We start from the raw sequence: 16,555 nt of genomic DNA on the forward strand, positions 1-16,555 counted from the left end.
AAGCACACGACAAAACTCTTAGGAAAATACTTCAGTTGCACAATTTACACAAATGCCCGAGGGGCACGAGAAACCATCTACACTAACAGTGAACTGCGAATGGTTAGAGTCTGGAGATACTGATTCCGGAGTGATCCGATCAGTGGGACTAAACGAAAAAGGAACTGGACACTTGTAGAGCGAACCTGCGATGGAGCACCGAGATGCTCGAGTTACCTAGCCCGGAGGCTGCGGCTGCGTGAAGTTCGTCAAGATGTCGGGAGTCCTCGTGTAGTCTCAGGAGCCTGAAAGAAGAAGTTGCTGGCAGGCGACCAGTGACGATGTTCAGAGCGATCCAAGCCTGGATCGGTGGTGAAGGAAAACCTGAAAGCAGAGGGGACTCAGTTCTCAACCGCTAGCCAGCGATCGGGTGGGTACCAGGAGGGTACCGGCTGAAGTCACCTCGACCAGGTGAGTGGGTGACGTCGGACTCGGCTGTTCCTCGGACCAGGAGGCGCGGCGGCGACCAGGATGGAGGGCGAGCTGTCCCACGAAGGTGTCTGCTGTCGATGATGCTGGGCCCAGGAAGGGGCAGCGGATCTTGGCAGTGGCCACCCAAGCGGGGGAGTCAAGATGGCGTCGGGAGTGGACCAGGAGGGTCCGTGGTACTCCTCCGTTGAAGGGGAGCAAGAGCCAGTCTGGAGCAACCAGACTAGTGATGAAACAATCGTGGTGCGTCGTGAAGAGGGCCACAAGCCGGTCGGCAAGTGGTCGAACAACGCGGTGAACAACAAGGAGCGGAAGGGCCCCCACGCAGATCTCGGGGATGCTGGGGAGGCAGACTTCGATGCTGGAGCTGCTCAGGGTTAGGGCTTCTCAAACCCTAGGTGCACTCACTCGAGGGTCCCTCGGTGGGCGTGCTAGATAAGCGTCGTGCAGTTTCTGAAGATAGCCGGTCCCGCAGGTCTCGTCACACCTACGACTCTCAGCTGAGCTGATGAGGGAGGTAAAAGGTCAGAGATGGCAGGGAACTCGGGTCTCGTCGAGCTGGGCAGTCTTGATCCGTAGGAGAGACTTACAGCAAACCGCAAGCGCTTAGATGGTGCCTGCTGGTGCAGGGTGGCTACTCCTTAGCCACAAGGGAGAGTCTTCAGAAATAGTCAAGAGTTCCTTTCGTGGAAAGTAGTTCGTGATTCGGAGTTATCCGATTATCTGATTATCCAATTTGGGAAGGGGACTCGCTCCTACCTTTATTCTAAGAAAAAGGGGCTGGCCCGTGACTAGGTTCTACCTATGGGTGGAGCCAGGAGGGGGGTGGTTACACCCCTATCCTTTGTCCGGCTTCGCGCCAGCTCAGGGGCTGGTGTGCCCCTGAAACTGGTTTGAGCCGGGCTATGCACAGTGAGCACCGGGGTGCCACTTGCAATCACCTTCCTTTCAGCCCTGCCTACCTGGGATACACAAACCCTGTCTGGGACGGTGCTAACACCGCCCTCGACAGGAAACCCTTTGTCCAAGCTCCCCTTGCTGGAAGGTCCCCCAGCAGCAGGAGGTCAGACTTGTGTCTGGTGGCAGCATCCATTTTGTGATGCTGAGGCTTGAGTCAACTTTAACCGGGGTTCAAGGTTACTTCCATGTCGTGTCCCTCTAAAAGGGGGGAATGCTAACCCCGTCACCAGGACTGGCGAGGGGTTCGTATTCCCATTCGTATGACACCTTACTCGACATGTATAGGTGATGCGATGCCAAAGTTAGCAAATAACCGCAAGGATTATAATGCCTTAAAAGTAGTTGGCCCGCGTCACCATGGAACGGCTATTAGGGCTTGGTTCCGCAAGCCGTCGACGGGCTCAGCTCGCGCCAGAGCACCGTCCCACATGATTCCCTGCACTCTGCCTTCAGGATTGATAAGGCCTGCTATAGGAGTGACTGATAGGAATCCATGTGTCCATTTTAGGGTTTAGGTGTAGGAATACTACACCTACAGCAACGGGTGATTACACCACGTGGCCCCAGCTGTCGTGCAGCCAGTTGTGTCAGATTTGGGCGGCCATTCCAGGGGTGGCATAATACATGCTTCAGCCCCTGGTAGGCCCTGGGTACACCGATGCCCTGGATACCTGTGGTATGCTGAGACAGGGACTGACAAGGTGGCCCAGTTCCAATTAGTGGATGCACCTAACGTACATGTGTGTTAATTTCGAGAGAGAACAGCTAGGCTGTGGGTCTGATTGGCAGGCCCACAGCCGGAGAAAGTCGTAAACCAATGAAGCAAAAGCAAAAAATCTGGGTGATCATAGGATTGCAGACCCTACTCTCCTACATGACCCCCCCCAAACTTTGGGACAATAAGCTAACCTTGACCAGGTGAGTCTTCTTGCTCTAAGTGGAAATACCTGGAGAGCCCATCTGCATTGCCATGATCAGTGCCAGGTCTATGCTCCACTGTGAAGTCCATACCCTGTAGGGAAATGGACCACCTAAGTAGTTTGGGGTTTTCACCCTTCATTTGATTTAGCCACAAGAGGGGCTTATGGTCGGTCTGAATCTTGAAGTGAGTGCCAAACAAGTATGGCCTCAACTTCTTCAGGGCCCAAACCACAGCAAAGGCCTCCCTCTCAATAGCTGACCAATTCTTCTCTCTGGGGGTCAGCCTCCTGCTAATAAAAGCTATGGGCTGGTCATGACCATCAAAATTCAGTTGCGATAGAACAGCTCCCACACCCAGCTCCGAAGCGTCTGTTTGGACAATGAATGGTTTGGAGTAGTCTGGACTCTTTAGGATAGGTGCTGTGCACATGGCCCGCTTTAGGTCATCGAACGCCTTCTGACAGCTTGCTGTCCACTGAACTTTTTTTGGCATCTTTTTACTTGTCAGGTCGTTTAGCGGGGTCACAATGGATCCATAATTTCTGACAAATTTCCGGTAATAACCAGTCAGGCCCAAGAAAGCTCGAACCTGAGTCTGGGTGGTTGGAGGAGCCCAGTCCTGGATGGCCTGTATTTTGCTCTCCAACGGTTGAACCTGGCCTCCACCTACAAGGTGGCCCAGGTATACAACCTGTGTCTGCCCTATCTGGCACTTGGTGGCCTTGATAGTGAGGCCTGCCTTCTGCAGGGCCTCTAACACTTTCCTCAGGTGGACCAGGTGATCCTCCCAGGTGGAGCTAAAGACAGCGATATCATCCAGATACGCCGCACAGAAGTCGTCCAACCCAGTGAGAACTCGATTCACCAGCCTTTGGAAGGTGGCAGGTGCATTTTTCAAACCAAAGGGCATTACCACGAACTGATAATGCCCACCCGGGGTAGAAAATGCTGTTTTGGGCTTGGCCTCCTCAGCTAACCTGATTTGCCAATACCCAGCTGTCAGGTCAAACGTACTTAAGTAGTTGGCCGAGGCCAACCGGTCGATAAGTTCGTCTGCTCTTGGTATCGGGTGGGCGTCGGTCTTAGTGACCGCATTGAGACCTCTGTAGTCCACGCAAAACCTCATCTCTTTCTTACCGCCCTGGGTGTGAGGTTTCGGCACGAGCACTACGGGACTAGCCCAAGGGCTGTCCGAGGGTTCAATGACTCCCAGCTCCAACATTTTCTGCACCTCTGTCTTGATGCAGTCTCTGACATGATCAGGTTGCCGATAGATTTTACTCTTTACGGGCAGACTGTCCCCAGTGTCGACCTCGTGGGTACACCACTTGGTCTGACTGGGTGTCAGAGAGAACATATGTCGAAAGGATTGAAGAACCTGTTTACAATCCTCTTGTTGATGTCCAGAGAGGCTGCCACAAAAGACAACACCATCTACTGATCCATCGTCAGGGTTCTGAGAGAGCAGGTCTGGGAGAGGGTCACTCTCCTCCTCCTGTCCCTCATCTGTGGCCATGAGCAAGCCCATGCCCTCCCTGTCGACATATGCCTTGAGCCTGTTTACATGGAGCACCCTGTGGGGGCTCCGGGGAGTTCCCAGGTCTACCAAGTAGGTGACCTCTCCCTTTTGCTCAATGATCGTGTGGGGCCCAGACCATTTGTCTTTGAGTGCTGCTGGGGCAACTGGCTCCAGCACCCACACCTTCTGTCCAGGCTGGTACACAGTCAGGACAGCCTTTTGGTCGTGCCAAGCTTTCTGTAATTCTTGGCTCGCCTCAAGGTTTTTAGACGCCTTTTCCATGTACCCCGCCATCCGCGAGCGGAGACCGAGCACATAGTCCACAATGTTTGATGCCGGCTTTCTGAGAGGTCTCTCCCATCCTTCCTTTACCAAACAAAGGGGTCCCCTTACAGGATGTCCGAACAGAAGCTCAAAAGGGCTGTAGCCAACCCCCTTCTGCGGGACCTCCCTGTAGGCGAACAAGAGGCAGGGTATCAGGACATCCCATCTCCGCCGAAGCTTTTCAGGTAGTCCGTGAATCATCCCTTTTAGGGTCCGGTTGAATCTCTCAACCAGCCCATTGCATTGTGGGTGATAGGGTGTGGTGAACTTGTAGTTGACACCACATTCCTTCCACATAGCAGTCAGATATCCCGACATGAAGTTTGCACCTCTGTCTGAGACGACCTCCTTAGGGAAGCCCACTCTGGAGAACACTCCAAGTAGGGCCCGTGCCACCACAGGTGCCGTAGTGGTCCTAAGGGGAATAGCTTCAGGATACCTGGTGGCGTGGTCCACCACCACCAGTATAAACTTGTGCCCTGATGCTGTCTGGGGTTCCATTGGTCCGACAATGTCGATCCCCACTCGTTCAAAGGGTACCCCCACCACTGGTAGTGGTATGAGGGGGGCCTTTGTCGTGCCACCTGATTTACCACTGGCTTGGCAAGTGACACAGGAGCGGCAAAACTCCTTCGTATCTTCGGACATGTGGGGCCAGTGAAAGTGTGGAACAATTCTGTCCCAAGTCTTATTCTGGCCTAAGTGACCTGCAAGGGGAATCTCGTGGGCCAAGGTGAGAAGGAAACCTCTCAGAGACAAGGGGATGACCAGCCTCCTGGTCGCACCAGGTTTGGGGTCTCTTGCCTCAGAGTACAGGAGTCCATCGTCCCAGTACACTTTGTGGGTACCCGTGGCGTTCCCGGCAGCCTCAGCAGCGGCCTGCTGTCTGAGGGGTTCAAGTGAGGGGCAGTCTAACTGTGCCTTCCCCAGGTCTTCCCTGGAGGGTCCCCCTGAGCCCAGAAACTCAACCTTACCAGGTTCAAGCTCTTGCGGCTCAGTTTCCCTCAGTTCTTTAAGGTCAGCCTCCTCGGAGACTTGATCCACGACCTGGGGCAAGGGGGAAGGCGAAGCCTTACCCTTACTGCTCCTTTGCTTGGAAGGTGTCTGGCCCGTTCTTCCAGGATCCAGCACCTGTTCAGTGGGGCATCTTTTGGCCTGTGACCTGGTCACAGCAAGGACATGTGCTGGCAAACCTAACATTTCCATGTGAGTCCTCTGCTCCACTTCTGACCATTGTGACGTTTCCAAATCATTGCCCAACAGACATTCTACGGGGAGGTCTGAACTAACCACAACCTTTTTCGGGCCACTTACCCCTCCCCAGGAGAAATCAACAACTGCCATACTGTGATTGGTAGTGACGTTGCTGGCATTGGTCACTAGGTAACTGGTACCTAGCATGATCTGTCCAGGGTCCACGAAGTTAGGCGTCACCATGGTGACACTGGCACACGTGTCCCTGTAGGCCTGAGCCACTTTTCCATTTATCAAAGGTGTCTGCCTGTATTTGCCCAAAGTATTGGGACTGGCATCAGGGGACATATCCATATCCCCTGTACAGACAAGGACGGCCTGAGTGAGCGTGCCGACTAAGTCGTCACTCCCCTCGGTTCCCAAGGTTAACCCAACTAATGCCTTGGGAGGCGCACTACCACTGCTGACTGTACTAGGGGGCGCAGGTGCCTTAGGGGCTGCAGTGGTAGGAGTTTGCCCTCCTTTCTTGGTGCACTCACTAAACCAGTGAGTCTTACTTTTACAGTATTGGCACCACCTTTTTGACTGGCCTTCTTGAGTCTTCTTCTTCTGTGAAGCCTGACCCCCACCCTCTTTGGTTTGTTGGGGACCTGTCGAAGACTTCTGGTCATTTTGTTCGTTCTTGTTACCCTTTTGGTCTGCTTTCTTCTGACCACCCTGGTTCTGATTCTGGTTCTGCTTGACCCTTGTTCTGACCCATCTGTCTGCCTTCTTTCCCAATTCTTGGGGAGAGGTCAGATCCGAGTCGACAAGGTGCTGATGCAACAATTGGTTCTGACAGTTGTTTAAAATCTGTTCTCGCATGATAAGATTGTACAATCCTGTGTAATCAGTAACCTTGCTACCCAGCAACCAGCCTTCCAAAGCCTTAGTGGCACAATCGACAAAGTCAGCCCAATCCTGAGACTGAATTTTCTGGGTGTCCCGGAACAGCACCCGGTACTGTTCCGTGGTTAAGCCGAACCCATCAATCAGTGTGTTCTTCAGGACTTGGTAGTTGTTAGCATCCTCAGCTCTTGTAGTGAGGAGCTTGTCCCTTCCTTTACCTTCAAAGGAAAGCCACAGTATAGCTGCCCACTGACTTGGGGGGACGCACTGGACAGTGCAGGCCCTCTCCAAGGCAGTTATCCACTTGTGGATGTCGTCCCCTTGTTTAAAGGGGGGCACTATTTTACTCAGGTGTCTAGTGTCTATACCCCTGTCTTTCTCTCTATTGAGAATGCTGCCACCAGTGGGATCTAACCCACTTAATTTCTGCTCTCGGGCTAAGGCAAGTCTTTCTTTGGCGAGGGCAAGTTCTTCCCGCTCGATCCTCAGATTGACCTCCCGCATCTTCGCTTCATGCTCCCTCCTCTGAGGGGAAGTCATTCCTCTCTGAGAAGGTGCCTGAGAGACATGTGTATGAACCGATCTGCCAGAGCCCCTGGAGAGAGACCTAGCTCGTCCGTTCCCAAGGTTAAGCCTGCTTGAGCGTGGGCCCGGGGCTCCCCCAGTTCCATTCTCATGCCTGCTTAAGTTGGTCCTTGTAAGCCTGCCGACTACCACTGGACCTTTGTCTGCCTCGTCTCCCGATAACTCGTCCTCGTCCTCCTCCTCTGTGTGGAGGTCGAGGTCTGGGTCACCGAGGGTTCCCTCTAAGGGAGGCATGTTCCCATCTGCACTGGGGGGACCTGGGTTAGAGGACCTCCTAGCATCGTACGCCTCTAAGAGACCTATCAGTATTGCGATGGTAGGGTTAGAACCCTGGTTTAGCTTCCTGGAGGCACACAGTTGTCTCATCTCCTTGAAGCTAAGAGTTGCATATCGTGACACGACCTGTGGAGGGTCACTGACCACTAGGGGAGTCCCTGCAGACTCTCCGTGGACCGACATGCTTTTCTAGTGAGGTGTAAGTGTTGCACCTACCTACACTATGGGTTTACCTACTGATCCCTTGCTAAGAGTTGTAGTCAGGGTGTGCTAAGCCCTGTTACACTACAACAGCCGGTTCAGTAGAACTCGGAGTATTCTAAGTTAAGTTATATGTACCTGGGTACTTATGTGATCTTTCACTGCGATATTCTTAGGATACGTGTGTGGTAAAACAACAGCAAGCTCAAATCCCAACCGCTGCTCACCAATGTGAGAAGTTGGCCTGATATGTAGTGCTCAATATTCTAGTGATCACTGTGTATCATTCCAAACGACCCTTATTGATGATTGGTTGTAAGTCAACCTTTTAGACCAGCTATCCTAGTAGCGTGGATACGAGCAGTCTTTAGGCTAAACTCTAGAGGGCGTGTTAAGCCAGCTGTTTACCATCACATATACCCCTTGAACACCAAGTGAAAGGACACCACACAAGTTGTTATGAAAATAAAAGGATATTTATTTATAACAAGACTACCCTGGCTCTTTATGAGTCAGGGAGCTAAGCACACGACAAAACTCTTAGGAAAATACTTCAGTTGCACAATTTACACAAATGCCCGAGGGGCACGAGAAACCATCTACACTAACAGTGAACTGCGAATGGTTAGAGTCTGGAGATACTGATTCCGGAGTGATCCGATCAGTGGGACTAAACGAAAAAGGAACTGGACACTTGTAGAGCGAACCTGCGATGGAGCACCGAGATGCTCGAGTTACCTAGCCCGGAGGCTGCGGCTGCGTGAAGTTCGTCAAGATGTCGGGAGTCCTCGTGTAGTCTCAGGAGCCTGAAAGAAGAAGTTGCTGGCAGGCGACCAGTGACGATGTTCAGAGCGATCCAAGCCTGGATCGGTGGTGAAGGAAAACCTGAAAGCAGAGGGGACTCAGTTCTCAACCGCTAGCCAGCGATCGGGTGGGTACCAGGAGGGTACCGGCTGAAGTCACCTCGACCAGGTGAGTGGGTGACGTCGGACTCGGCTGTTCCTCGGACCAGGAGGCGCGGCGGCGACCAGGATGGAGGGCGAGCTGTCCCACGAAGGTGTCTGCTGTCGATGATGCTGGGCCCAGGAAGGGGCAGCGGATCTTGGCAGTGGCCACCCAAGCGGGGGAGTCAAGATGGCGTCGGGAGTGGACCAGGAGGGTCCGTGGTACTCCTCCGTTGAAGGGGAGCAAGAGCCAGTCTGGAGCAACCAGACTAGTGATGAAACAATCGTGGTGCGTCGTGAAGAGGGCCACAAGCCGGTCGGCAAGTGGTCGAACAACGCGGTGAACAACAAGGAGCGGAAGGGCCCCCACGCAGATCTCGGGGATGCTGGGGAGGCAGACTTCGATGCTGGAGCTGCTCAGGGTTAGGGCTTCTCAAACCCTAGGTGCACTCACTCGAGGGTCCCTCGGTGGGCGTGCTAGATAAGCGTCGTGCAGTTTCTGAAGATAGCCGGTCCCGCAGGTCTCGTCACACCTACGACTCTCAGCTGAGCTGATGAGGGAGGTAAAAGGTCAGAGATGGCAGGGAACTCGGGTCTCGTCGAGCTGGGCAGTCTTGATCCGTAGGAGAGACTTACAGCAAACCGCAAGCGCTTAGATGGTGCCTGCTGGTGCAGGGTGGCTACTCCTTAGCCACAAGGGAGAGTCTTCAGAAATAGTCAAGAGTTCCTTTCGTGGAAAGTAGTTCGTGATTCGGAGTTATCCGATTATCTGATTATCCAATTTGGGAAGGGGACTCGCTCCTACCTTTATTCTAAGAAAAAGGGGCTGGCCCGTGACTAGGTTCTACCTATGGGTGGAGCCAGGAGGGGGGTGGTTACACCCCTATCCTTTGTCCGGCTTCGCGCCAGCTCAGGGGCTGGTGTGCCCCTGAAACTGGTTTGAGCCGGGCTATGCACAGTGAGCACCGGGGTGCCACTTGCAATCACCTTCCTTTCAGCCCTGCCTACCTGGGATACACAAACCCTGTCTGGGACGGTGCTAACACCGCCCTCGACAGGAAACCCTTTGTCCAAGCTCCCCTTGCTGGAAGGTCCCCCAGCAGCAGGAGGTCAGACTTGTGTCTGGTGGCAGCATCCATTTTGTGATGCTGAGGCTTGAGTCAACTTTAACCGGGGTTCAAGGTTACTTCCATGTCGTGTCCCTCTAAAAGGGGGGAATGCTAACCCCGTCACCAGGACTGGCGAGGGGTTCGTATTCCCATTCGTATGACACCTTACTCGACATGTATAGGTGATGCGATGCCAAAGTTAGCAAATAACCGCAAGGATTATAATGCCTTAAAAGTAGTTGGCCCGCATCACCATGGAACGGCTATTAGGGCTTGGTTCCGCAAGCCGTCGACGGGCTCAGCTCGCGCCAGAGCACCGTCCCACATGATTCCCTGCACTCTGCCTTCAGGATTGATAAGGCCTGCTATAGGAGTGACTGATAGGAATCCATGTGTCCATTTTAGGGTTTAGGTGTAGGAATACTACACCTACAGCAACGGGTGATTACACCACGTGGCCCCAGCTGTTGTGCAGCCAGTTGTGTCAGATTTGGGCGGCCATTCCAGGGGTGGCATAATACATGCTTCAGCCCCTGGTAGGCCCTGGGTACACCGATGCCCTGGATACCTGTGGTATGCTGAGACAGGGACTGACAAGGTGGCCCAGTTCCAATTAGTGGATGCACCTAACGTACATGTGTGTTAATTTCGAGAGAGAACAGCTAGGCTGTGGGTCTGATTGGCAGGCCCACAGCCGGAGAAAGTCGTAAACCAATGAAGCAAAAGCAAAAAATCTGGGTGATCATAGGATTGCAGACCCTACTCTCCTACACTTACTTTCACTTAAAACTTTGGCACAGGCGTATTCGCCATCGCCACTTCATGGACCACAATTCCTTGGGGTAACACGCTGGTAGGACGAGCAGAGTGCGGCCAATCGGATTTTTGATTATATTAAGGCTCCCTTGAGCCGATTGGGCTGACGAGCCCTGGACCAGCACCTGCGCGCCATGAGTGGTACTTTACCTGAGAATACTTTTTTGGCAGTCTACGCGGCAACCCCACACACATACCTACTCCCTGCTGACGAGAGGCAACTACCTCGAAACACGTGTCCAGGGATGGCTAACGCGACACTTACTTTCACTTAAAACTTTGGCACAGGCGTATTCGCCGTCGCCACTTCATGGACCACAATTCCTTGGGGTAACACGCTGGTAGGACGAGCAGAGTGCTGCCAATCGGATTTTTGATTGTATTAAGGCTCCCTTGAGCCGATTGGGCTGACGAGCCCTGGACCAGCACCTGCGCGCCACGAGTGGTACTTTACCTGAGAATACTTTTTTGGCAGTCTACAGAGCAACCCCACACACATACCTACTCCCCGCTGACGAGAGGCAACTACCTCGAAACACGTGTCCAGGGATGGCTAACGCGACACTTACTTTCACTTAAAACTTTGGCACAGGCGTATTTGCCGTCGCCACTTCATGGACCACAATTCCTTGGGGTAACACGCTGGTAGGACGAGCAGAGTGCGGCCAATCGGATTTTTGATTGTATTAAGGCTCCCTTGAGCCGATTGGGCTGACGCGCCCTGGACCAGCACCTGCGCGCCACGAGTGGTACTTTACCTGAGAATACTTTTTTGGCAGTCTACGCGGCAACCCCACACATATACCTACTCCCTGCTGACGAGAGGCAACTACTTCGAAACACGTGTCCAGGGATGGCTAACGCGACACTTACTTTCACTTAAAACTTTGGCACAGGCGTATTCGCCGTCGCCACTTCATGGACCACAATTCCTTGGGGTAACACGCTGGTAGGACGAGCAGAGTGCGGCCAATCGGATTTTTGATTGTATTAAGGCTCCCTTGAGCCGATTGGGCTGACGAGCCCTGGACCAGCACCTGCGCGCCATGAGTGGTACTTTACCTGAGAATACTTTTTTGGCAGTCTACGCGGCAACCCCACACACATACCTACTCCCTGCTGACGAGAGGCAACTACCTCGAAACACGTGTCCAGGGATGGCTAACGCGACACTTACTTTCACTTAAAACTTTGGCACAGGCGTATTCGCCGTCGCCACTTCATGGACCACAATTCCTTGGGTAACACGCTGGTAGGACGAGCAGAGTGCTGCCACTCGGATTTTTGATTGTATTAAGGCTCCCTTAAGCCGATTGGGCTGACGAGCCCTGGACCAGCACCTGCACGCCATGAGTGGTACTTTACCTGAGAATACTTTTTTGGCGGTCTACGCGGCAACCCCACACACATACCTACTCCCTGTTGACGAGAGGCAACTACCTCGAAACACGTGTCCAGGGATGGCTAACGTGACACTTACTTTCACTTAAAACATTGGCACACGCGTATCCGCCGTCGCCACTTCATGGACCACAATTCCTTGGGGAAACACGCTGGTAGGACGAGCAGAGTGCGGCCAATCGGATTTTTGATTGTATTAAGGCTCCCTTGAGCCGATTGGGCTGACAAGCCCTAGACCAGCACCTGCGCGCCATGAGTGGTACTTTACCTGAGAATACTTTTTTGGCAGTCTATGCAGCAACCCCACACACATAACTACTCCCTGCTGACGAGAGGCAACTACCTCGAAACACGTGTCCAGGGATGGCTAACGCGACACTTACTTTCACTTAAAACTTTGGCACAGGCGTATTCGCCGTCGCCACTTCATGGACAACAATTCCTTGGGGTAACACGCTGGTAGGACGAGCAGAGTGCGGCCAGTCAGATTTTTGATTGTATTAAGGCTCCCTTGAGCCGATTGGGCTGACGAGCCCTGGACCAGCACCTGCGTGCCATGAGTGGTACTTTACCTGAGAATACTTTTTTGGCAGTCTATGCGGCAACCCCACACACACATACCTACTCCCTGCTGACGAGAGGCAACTACCTCGAAACACGTGTCCAGGGATGGCTAACGCGACACTTACTTTCACTTAAAACTTTGGCACAGGCGTATTCGCCGTCGCCACTTCATGGACCACAATTCCTTGGGGTAACACGCTGGTAGGACGAGCAGAGTGCTGCCAATCGGATTTTTGATTGTATTAAGGCTCCCGTGAGCCGATTGGGCTGACGAGCCCTGGACCAGCACCTGCGCGCCACGAGTGGTACTTTACCTGAGAATACTTTTTTGGCAGTCTACGCGGCAACCCCACACACATACCTACTCCCTGCTGACGAGAGGCAACTACCTCGAAACACGTGTCCAGAGATGGCTAACGCGACACTTACTTTCACTTAAAACTTTGGCACAGGCGTATTCGCCATCGCCACTTCATGGACCACAATTCCTTGGGGTAACACGCTGGTAGGACGAGCAGAGTGCGGCCAATCGGATTTTTGATTGTATTAAGGCTCCCTTGAGCCGATTGGGCTGACGAGCCCTGGACCAGCACCTGCGCGCCATGAGTGGTACTTTACCTGAGAATACTTTTTTGGCAGTCTACGCGGCAACCCCACACACATACCTACTCCCTGCTGACGAGAGGCAACTACCTCGAAACACGTGTCCAGGGATGGCTAACGCGACACTTACTTTCACTTAAAACTTTGGCACAGGCGTATTCGCCGTCGCCACTTCATGAACCACAATTCCTTGGGGTAACACGCTGGTAGGACGAGCAGAGTGCTGCCAATCGGATTTTTGATTGTATTAAGGCTCCCTTGAGCCGATTGGGCTGACGAGCCCTGGACCAGCACCTGCGCGCCACAAGTGGTACTTTACCTGAGAATACTTTTTTGGCAGTCTACGCAGCAACCCCACACACATACCTACTCCCCGCTGACGAGAGGCAACTACCTCTAAACACGTGTCCAGGGATGGCTAACGCGACACTTACTTTCACTTAAAACTTTGGCACAGGCGTATTCGCCGTCGCCACTTCATGGACCACAATTCCTTGGGGTAACACGCTGGTAGGACGAGCAGAGTGCGGCCAATCGGATTTTTGATTGTATTAAGGCTCCCTTGAGCCGATTGGGCTGACGCGCCCTGGACCAGCACCTGCGCGCCACGAGTGGTACTTTACCTGAGAATACTTTTTTGGCAGTCTACGCGGCAACCCCACACATATACCTACTCCCTGCTGACGAGAGGCAACTACTTCGAAACACGTGTCCAGGGATGGCTAACGCGACACTTACTTTCACTTAAAACTTTGGCACAGGCGTATTCGCCGTCGCCACTTCATGGACCACAATTCCTTGGGGTAACACGCTGGTAGGACGAGCAGAGTGCGGCCAATCGGATTTTTGATTGTATTAAGGCTCCCTTGAGCCGATTGGGCTGACGAGCCCTGGACCAGCACCTGCGCGCCATGAGTGATACTTTACCTGAGAATACTTTTTTGGCAGTCTACGCGGCAACCCCACACACATACCTACTCCCTGCTGACGAGAGGCAACTACCTCGAAACACGTGTCCAGGGATGGCTAACGCGACACTTACTTTCACTTAAAACTTTGGCACAGGCGGATTCGCCGTCGCCACTTCATGGACCACAATTCCTTGGGGTAACACGCTGGTAGGACGAGCAGAGTGCTGCCAATCGGATTTTTGATTGTATTAAGGCTCCCTTGAGCCGATTGGGCTGACGAGCCCTGGACCAGCACCTGCACGCCATGAGTGGTACTTTACCTGAGAATACTTTTTTGGCGGTCTACGCGGCAACCCCACACACATACCTACTCCCTGTTGACGAGAGGCAACTACCTCGAAACACGTGTCCAGGGATGGCTAACGTGACACTTACTTTCACTTAAAACATTGGCACACGCGTATCCGCCGTCGCCACTTCATGGACCACAATTCCTTGGGGAAACACGCTGGTAGGACGAGCAGAGTGCGGCCAATCGGATTTTTGATTGTATTAAGGCTCCCTTGAGCCGATTGGGCTGACGAGCCCTGGACCAGCACCTGCGCTCCACGAGTGGTACTTTACCTGAGAATACTTTTTTGGCAGTCTACGCGGCAACCCCACACATATACCTACTCCCTGCTGACGAGAGGCAACTACTTCGAAACACGTGTCCAGGGATGGCTAACGCGACACTTACTTTCACTTAAAACTTTGGCACAGGCGTATTCGCCGTCGCCACTTCATGGACCACAATTCCTTGGGGTAACACGCTGGTAGGACGAGCAGAGTGCTGCCAATCGGATTTTTGATTGTATTAAGGCTCCCTTGAGCCGATTGGGCTGACGAGCCCTGGACCAGCACCTGCACGCCATGAGTGGTACTTTACCTGAGAATACTTTTTTGGCGGTCTACGCGGCAACCCCACACACATACCTACTCCCTGTTGACGAGAGGCAACTACCTCGAAACACGTGTCCAGGGATGGCTAACGTGACACTTACTTTCACTTAAAACATTGGCACACGCGTATCCGCCGTCGCCACTTCATGGACCACAATTCCTTGGGGATACACGCTGGTAGGACGAGCAGAGTGCGGCCAATCGGATTTTTGATTGTATTAAGGCTCCCTTGAGCCGATTGGGCTGACGAGCCCTGGACCAGCACCTGCGCGCCATGAGTGGTACTTTACCTGAGAATACTTTTTTGGCAGTCTACGCGGCAACCCCACACACATACCTACTCCCTGCTGACGAGAGGCAACTACCTCGAAACACGTGTCCAGGGATGGCTAACGCGACACTTACTTTCACTTAAAACTTTGGCACAGGCGTATTCGCCGTCGCCACTTCATGGACAACAATTCCTTGGGGTAACACGCTGGTAGGACGAGCAGAGTGCGGCCAGTCGGATTTTTGATTGTATTAAGGCTCCCTTGAGCCGATTGGGCTGACGAGCCCTGGACCAGCACCTGCGTGCCATGAGTGGTACTTTACCTGAGAATACTTTTTTGGCAGTCTATGCGGCAACCCCACACACACATACCTACTCCCTGCTGACGAGAGGCAACTACCTCGAAACACGTGTCCAGGGATGGCTAACGCGACACTTACTTTCACTTAAAACTTTGGCACAGGCGTATTCACCATCGCCACTTCATGGACCACAATTTCTTGGGGTAGCACACTGGTAGGACGAGCAGAGAGCGGCCAATCAGATTTTTGATTGTATTAAGGCTCCCTTGAGCCAATTGGGCTGACGAGCCCTGGACCAGCACCTGCGCGCCATGAGTGGTACTTTACCTGAGAATACTTTTTTGGCAGTCTACGCGGCAACCCAACACACATACCTACTCCCTGCTGACGAGAGGCAACTACCTCAAAACACGTGTCCAGGGATGGGTAACGCGACACTTACTTTCACTTAAAATTTTGGCACAGGCGTATTCGCCGTCGCCACTTCATGGACCACAATTCCTTGGGGTAACACGCTGGTAGGACGAGCAGAGTGTGGCCAATCGGATTTTTGATTGTAATAAGGCTCCCTTGAGCTGATTGGGCTGACGAGCCCTGGGCCAGCACCTGCGCGCCATGAGTGGTACTTTACCTGAGAATACTTTTTTGGCGGTCTACGCGGCAACCCCACACACATACCTACTCCCTGTTGACGAGAGGCAACTACCTCGAAACACGTGTCCAGGGATGGCTAACGTGACACTTACTTTCACTTAAAACATTGGCACACGCGTATCCGCCGTCGCCACTTCATGGACCACAATTCCTTGGGGATACACGCTGGTAGGACGAGCAGAGTGCGGCCAATCGGATTTTTGATTGTATTAAGGCTCCCTTGAGCCGATTGGGCTGACGAGCCCTGGACCAGCACCTGCGCGCCATGAGTGGTACTTTACCTGAGAATACTTTTTTGGCAGTCTACGCGGCACCCCCACACACATACCTACTCCCTGCTGACGAGAGGCAACTACCTCGAAACACGTGTCCAGGGATGGCTAACGCGACACTTACTTTCACTTAAAACTTTGGCACAGGCGTATTCGCCGTCGCCACTTCATGGACAACAATTCCTTGGGGTAACACGCTGGTAGGACGAGCAGAGTGCGGCCAGTCGGATTTTTGATTGTATTAAGGCTCCCTTGAGCCGATTGGGCTGACGAGCCCTGGACCAGCACCTGCGTGCCATGAGTGGTACTTTACCTGAGAATACTTTTTTGGCAGTCTATGCGGCAACCCCACACACACATACCTACTCCCTGCTGACGAGAGGCAACTACCTCGAAACACGTGTCCAGGGATGGCTAACGCGACACTTAC

Source organism: Triturus cristatus, unplaced genomic scaffold, assembly GCF_964204655.1.
Source record: "Triturus cristatus unplaced genomic scaffold, aTriCri1.1 SCAFFOLD_105, whole genome shotgun sequence".
NCBI classification, from domain to species: Eukaryota; Metazoa; Chordata; class Amphibia; order Caudata; family Salamandridae; genus Triturus; species Triturus cristatus.